Genomic DNA, 7,307 nt, shown 5'->3' on the forward strand with positions numbered 1-7,307 from the left:
CAAAAACTCTTCTCAAGGATAAAAGAACCTCTGGNGGAATCACCATTCCTGACCTAAAGCTGCACTACAGAGCAATTGTGATAAAAACTGCATGGTACTGGTATAGCGACAGACAAGTAGACCAATGAAATAGAATTGAAGACCCAGAAATGAACCCACGCACGTATGGTCACTTGATCTTTGACAAGTTAGCTGAAACCATCCAGTGGAAAAAGACAGCATTTTCAACAAATGGTGCTGGCACAACTGGTGGTTATCATGTAGAAGAATGCGAATTGATCCATTACTATCTCCTTGTACTAAGCTCAAATGTAAGTGGATTAAGGAACTCCATATAAAACCAGACACTGAAATTTATAGAGGAGTAAGTGGAGAAAACCCTCGAAGATATGGGAACAGGGGAAAAATTCCTGAATAGAACAGCAATGGCTTGTGGTATAGGATTGAAAATTGACAAATGGGACCTCATAAAACTGCAAAGCTTCTGTAAGGCAAAATACACTGTTAATGAGAGAAAAAGGCCACCAACAGACTTGGAAAGTATCTTTACCTATCCTAAATCAGATAGAGGACTAATATATATATATATATATATATATATATATATATATATATATATAAAGAACTCAAGAATGTGGACTGCAAAAAAATCAAATAACCCCATTAAAAATTGGGGCTCAGAGCTAAACAAAGAATTCTCACCTGAGGAATATGGAATGGCTGAGAAGTACCTGAAAAAATGTTCAACATCTTAATCATCAGGGAAATGCAAATCAAAACAATCCTGAGATTCCATCTCACACCAGTCAGGATGGCTAAGATAAAAAATTCAGGTGACATCAGATGCTGGCAAAGATGTGGAGAAAGAGGAACACTCCTCCATTGTTGGTGGGATTGCAAGCTTGTACAACCACTCTGGAATTCATTCTGGCAGTTCCTCAAAATTTGGACATAGCACTACTGAAAGATCCTGCAATACCTCTCCTGGGCATATATCCAGAAGATGCTCCAATTGGTAAGAAAGGCACATTCTCCACTATGTTCATAGCAGCCTTGTTTATAATAGCCAGAAGCTGGAAAGAACCCAGATGCCTCTCAACAGAGGAATGGATATAAAAAATGTAGTACATTTACACAATGGAGTACTACTCAGCTATTTAAAATAATGAATTTATGAAATTCCTAGGCAAATGGTTGGACTTGGAGGGCATCATCTTGAGTGAGGTAACCAAATCACAAAAGAACTCAAATGATATGTACTCATTGATAAGTGTATATTAGCCCAGAAATTTAGAATACCCAAGATATAAGATACAATTTTCAAAACACATGAAACTCAAGAAGAATGAAGACCAACGTGTGGACACTTAGCCCCTTCTTAGAATTGGGAACAAAACACCCATGGAAGGAGTTACAGAGACAAAATTTGGAGCTGTGACGAAAGCATGGACCATTTAGTGATTGCCATATGTAGGGATCCATCCCATAATCAGCTTCCAAACGGTGACACCATTGCATACAATAGGAAGATTTTGCTGAATGGACCCTGATACAATTGTCTCTTGTGAGACTATGCTGGGGCCTAGCAAACACAGAAGTGGATGCTCACTGTCAGCTATTGCACGGATCACAGAGCCCCCAATGGAGGAGCTAGAGATAGAACCCAAGGAGCTAAAGGGATCTGCAACCCTATAGGTGGAACAACAATATGAACTAAGCACTACCCCGGAGCTCTTGTCTGTAGCTGCATGTTTCAAAAGATGTCCTAGTCAGCCATCACTGGAAATAGAGGCCCATTGGTTATGCAAACTTTATATGCCCCAGTACAGGGGAACACCAGGGCCAAAAAGTGGGAATGGGTGGGTAGGGTAGTGGGGGGAGGACTTTTGTGATAGCATTGGAAATGTAAATATGGAAAATACCTAATAAAATGAAGAAGAATGCAAATTGATCCATTCTCATCTCCCTGTACAAAGCTCAATCCCAAGTGGATCAAGCATCCCCACATAAAACCAGATGCATGGAATCTAATAGAATAGAAAGTGGGAAAGAACCTTGAACACATTGTCACACAGGAAAAATTTCCTGAACAGAATACCAATGGCTCATGCTCTAAGAACAATAATTGACAAATGGGATCTCATATAATTGAAAAGCTTCTGTAAGTCAAAGGACACTCTTAATAGGACAAAATGGCAACCCACATATTGGGAAAAGATCTTTACCAGCCCTTCATTCAATAGAGAGCTAATATAGAAAATATACAAGGAACTCTCAAGAAGTTACACTCCAGAGAACCAAATAACCCTATTAAAAATGGGGTACAGAGCTAAACAAATAATTCTGAACTGATGAATCTCAAATGACCATGAGACAGCTAAAGAAATGTTCAAATCCTTACTTATTAGAGAAATGCAAACCAAAATGACCATGAGTTTTTACCTCACACCAGTCAGAATGGCTAAGATCAAAAACTCAGGTGACAGCAGATTCTGGCAAGGATGTGTATAAAAAGGAACACTCCTCCATTGTTGCTGGGATTGCAAGCACTCTGGAAATCAGTCTGGTGGTTCCTCAGAAGATTGGACATAGTACTACCTGAGGACCCAGCTATACCACCCTTGGGCATACCCAAAAGATGCTCCAACATATATCAATAATATATTTCCCAATATGTTCATATCAGCCTTATTTATGATATCATAAAGTTGGAAACAACACGGATGTCCCTCAGCAGAGGAATGGATCCAGAAAATGTGGTACATTTCTATTAAAACAATGAATTAATGAAATTCTTAGGCAAACTGATGGAAGTAGAAAATATCATCCTGAGTGAAGTAACCAATTCACAAAAGAATACACATGGTGGCTTTGCAGACGCCACTGTTGCTTTTCGCCGCTTGCTGCAGCCATGGTCAACCCCACTGTGTTCTTCGACATCACAGTCCTTGGGCCAAATCTCCTTTGAGCTATTTGCAGACAAAGTTCCAAAGACAGTAGAAAACTTTCGAGCTCTGAGCACTGGAGAGAACGGATTTGGCTATAAGGGTTCCTCCTTTCACAGAATTATTCCAGGATTCATGTGCCAGGGTGGTGACTTTACCCACCATAATGGCACTGGCAGCAGGTCCATCTACAGAGAGAAATTTGAGGATGAGAACTTCATCCTGAAGCATACAGGTTCTGGCATCTTGTCCATGGCAAATGCTGGACCAAACACAAATGGTTCCCAGTTTTTTACATGCACTGCCAAGACTGAATGGCTGGATGGCAAGCATGTGGTCTTTGGGAAGGTGAAAGAAGGCATGAACATTGTGCAAGCCATGGAACGTTTTGGGTCCAGGAATGGCAAGACCAGCAAGAAGATCACCATTTCTGACTGTGGACAACTCTAATTTCTTTTGATTTGCGGGCGTTTTACTCATCAAACCATTCCTTCCATAGCTCGGGAGAGCGTCCCTACCCCATCTGCTCACAATGTCCTGTAATCTCTGCTCTCACTGAAGTTCTTTGGGTTCCATATTTTCCGCATTCCCCTGCAAGTCTAACTGGATTGCAAAGTTAAGTTTATGATTATGTATAAAAACTAAATAAGAAGAAAAAAGAAAACACATGGTATAAATTACTGATATGGGGATATTAGCTAAAACAAACAAACAAACAAACAAACAAACAAACAAACAAACAAACCTCTCAGTGCCCATGATACAACCATAGGAAACCAAAGACGACTAAAGACCAAAGTTTGTATGCTTCAGTCCTACTCAAAAGGGGAAAGGCGTAGGTAGAGGGAGGATGGACTCTGGAAGTGAGAGAGGGGTGAGGGAAAAGGGGGCAGGATGAGGTGTGTGAGTAAATGGTGGAAAAGTACAGTGGGTCAGGATATTGAATAAAGTCGTGTTGCAGTGGGGATACGGAACTGTGGCTAGCCACTAGAAAGTCCCAGACTCCAGGGACCTAAGAGGTTCCCAGGACTCAACAGGGATGACATCAGCCAAACACTCAACAAAGGGGAGTGAGAATTTGTAAAGACCATACCCAATGGATATTCAAGGCCCTCAGTTGAGGGATGGGGCCACCCATCAATCTCAAAAATATTAAATGTTAAAAGGAAATGCGGAGACAAAGAATGGAGCAGAGACTGAAGAAAAGGTCATCCAGAGACTTCCCCACCTAGGGTTCCATCCAAAATCAAGACACCAAACTCAGACACTATTGCTGATGTCCAGAAGCACTTTCTGACAGGAGTCTGGTGTCACTGTTCCTTGAGGGGCTCTGGCAGATCCTGACCAATACAGTGTGGATGCACACAGCCAACCATGGAACTAAGCTTGTGCAGCCCAATGGAGGACTTAGGGGAAGGAATGCAGATGCTCAAGGGCTTAGCAACCCCACAGGAGAAGCAACAATATCAACTAACCACACCAAAGCTTCCAAGGACTAAATCACCCACAAAAGCATTCACATGAAGGGACCCATGGCTCCAGCTGCATATGTAGACATGGATTAGCTTATCTGGCATCAATGGGAGGGGAGCCCTTTGGTCCTGTGGGGACTCAATGCCATAGTGTAGGGGAATGCTAGGGCAATGAGGTAGGTGGGGTGGGTGGGAGTGGTTGGAAAGATGAGCTTATTACTCTAGAGCCTTGAGGCCACAAGGAAGACCTGGTGAGGGTAAAAGCACCCTGTTGGAGGCAATGAGGGGGAGTAATGGGATGAGGAACTGTGGGATGGGGCACTGAGGATGGCAATGACTAGAATGTAAATAAATAACATAAATTAAATTTAAAAAATCTGGCAGTTTCCTGTCTTCACAAAGTTCTAGTTTCAATGCATTGAAAAGCACACTTGATTCTAGAAGGCAAAGTAAAGGGTTTCCTGGAGCCACAAAGCCATAGAGCATTGAAACATTAAAGAAAGAATGGGGAGATGGCTTAGTGCTTAAGAGAACTTGTGGTTCTTCCAGATGACACAAATTCAGTTCTCAGCAACAATCTTAGGAGACAGCAAAACCTTAACTATCTCCAGCTCCAGGAGATGCCACACAGTTCCCTGTTCTTAGAGGGCTCTTGAACTCACATACAGAAGCACAACACACATACAAATAATATTAATCTTATAAAATGAAATGATTAAAAGATGATGCAGGTACTCTACAGGAAGAGATTGGGTAGGCATTCTTTTCCCCCACAAACACTCTTGAGTGAGAACAGAGTTCTGAATTGCAATCAGATATAGTCTATTTAGAATCTGAGAACAGATTTCAATACAGAGTAAAAGACATTTAGGATCACTGATTGAAAAGAGGCCATAAACGTAGCTTTTGTCCATTGAGTTCTATAGACACACCTGGATGCACACATTGAAGCAGAAAACACAACTTCAAAAGACCTAGGGCCCTACTCTCCTACCCAAGATTCCACTTTCTTTATTCTACCTTCCCTTTTAAAAGAATATTTAAAGATTCATTCATAGTTGTGGTTGTTATACCTGCATGTGTTCTTTTGTGTTAACTGTATATAGTGCCAGAAGAGCCCAGAAGAGGGTCCAAGATTACTAGGACTGCAATTACAGGCAGTGGTGACATGCCTGTAGATATGTGCTGGAAATCCATATCATTTGAAAGAATAGCCAGTGCCCTCAAACACTAAGTCATCTCCTCAGGTCCTAGCCTCACTTTCAAGGCTCTTCTCCCCAAAATGGTCAACTTACTATTGGATCACTGTTGCTCAATGAAGCTGAAGGGGAAGATGTTCAAGTTGTTATTATTATGCCAGAACATATTAAAAACTTTTACTGATACATAAGGGTAACTGTGGCAGAGAGGATTGAAGTTGCACAGTTTGTAATAGTAACCAATCAATGTGTTCGGACCTGCACACAGTGCCAGAGAGATAATATGCAGCAATGGATTCCCTAAAGTTTCAGAATGTCACCATGATGAAAACACATATTTTTTCATGAAAATCAAATATGCTGAGGTTGAAACCAAAGAAATCCATGTGCCTTTCCATGAAAACCATCCATGTATTTGTTTTTTACTTTTGTGTGTCCAGTGCAGTGTTTCTAACTTGTAAACCAATATCATTATGTCTGGACTTGCCTACTCACTGTTAGAATTTGTTTTGCCCACATTTGGCTTAAGTATTTAGTGCAGGGCACACCCAGTGTAGGCAAACTGCTATATCAGAACTTTTTCTTCTGAATTCATCCTGCCTAGCATAGGCTATGTGGCAACTTAACTCAGTGAAACAATCAGAATAAGCCCAGAGTATGTGGTTTTCTCACCATAAATTTAGCCCTAAGAAAGGTATTTGTGCTTCAGGTATGGTGGGTCTAAGGGAACTATCAAGTCTTATTAGAAGGGAGAACATTAGGAGATTCTGACCGTAGGTCAATATTCCAGACTTTTGACTTCAAGTCACTTTGGGAGAGTCAGGGCAGGGTTGGAACATGACCTTTTAGAGCTAACAGAGCCAACTTATTTATTACCATTCTGAGTCTCCTAGGTCATGATAGCAGCCTGTGAACTGCTGTGAGAGACAGTCTCTATCAGTCACTGTGCATCTCCTGACTTGGCACAGCTGCACACATGCTCAGTTCACCAGGCAACTGTTCTGATGGACTTATGACACTGCACAGAATAGGCAAGATTCCCAAGGGGAGGAACAGAGGACAGATCCTCCTGACATCTCCGTGTCATCAGGGATTAAGGCTAGGGCTGTCTCTCCTTCAGGCAAATAAGAACAAATGCTGCTCATCTAGGCAGATGTCTGGTGCCAAGGTTAGGTGTTGTTCACATTTTAACCTATAAACAGTGTAAAATTCAATAGCTACAAATTTTCCCAAAGGAAAGTAATATACAGGAAGAACTCTTGTCTTTGCAAATTTCTGCAGAATTCCAGGACTTCCCATCCTATCTACTACTGATGAAATCATGTGTTATCTAGTGTGCCACTCTCACTCCTCATGGAATGTAAAGGTAAGGCTTTGTTGTGTCCCTTTCAATAAATCCTGAGTCTGATACAAGGCTGTCTCTTTGCTTTGGCTCACACAGACCATGAGAAGCTGACGTGAAGCATGAGTAATCTGTCTGCAGTCACATATCTACTGTCTCTACCCTGTGGCCTTCTCAGCTGTCTGTGGAGCAGGGAGGAGCTGATGTTAATCTTGGTCATCCATAGCATAATGGAACATCTTGTTCAGGAAGAAAAAAAAATGAACAGTAAGATTTGACTTCAGAACTAATACATCTGTCTCTGGAGAATTACTGTAGAATTCACACTCTAGAGAGGAAATAATGTTTT

General features: G+C 41.4%; 1 pseudogene; it reads left to right on the forward strand.

The window, feature by feature from the left end:
• The first annotated feature begins 2,899 nt into the window (after positions 1-2,899).
• On the forward strand, positions 2,900-3,396 carry LOC110287714 (annotated as a pseudogene).
• The last annotated feature ends 3,911 nt before the right edge of the window (positions 3,397-7,307 follow it).

The sequence above is a fragment of the Mus caroli genome, unplaced genomic scaffold, assembly GCF_900094665.2.
Source record: "Mus caroli unplaced genomic scaffold, CAROLI_EIJ_v1.1 scaffold_15466_1, whole genome shotgun sequence".
NCBI classification, from domain to species: Eukaryota; Metazoa; Chordata; class Mammalia; order Rodentia; family Muridae; genus Mus; species Mus caroli.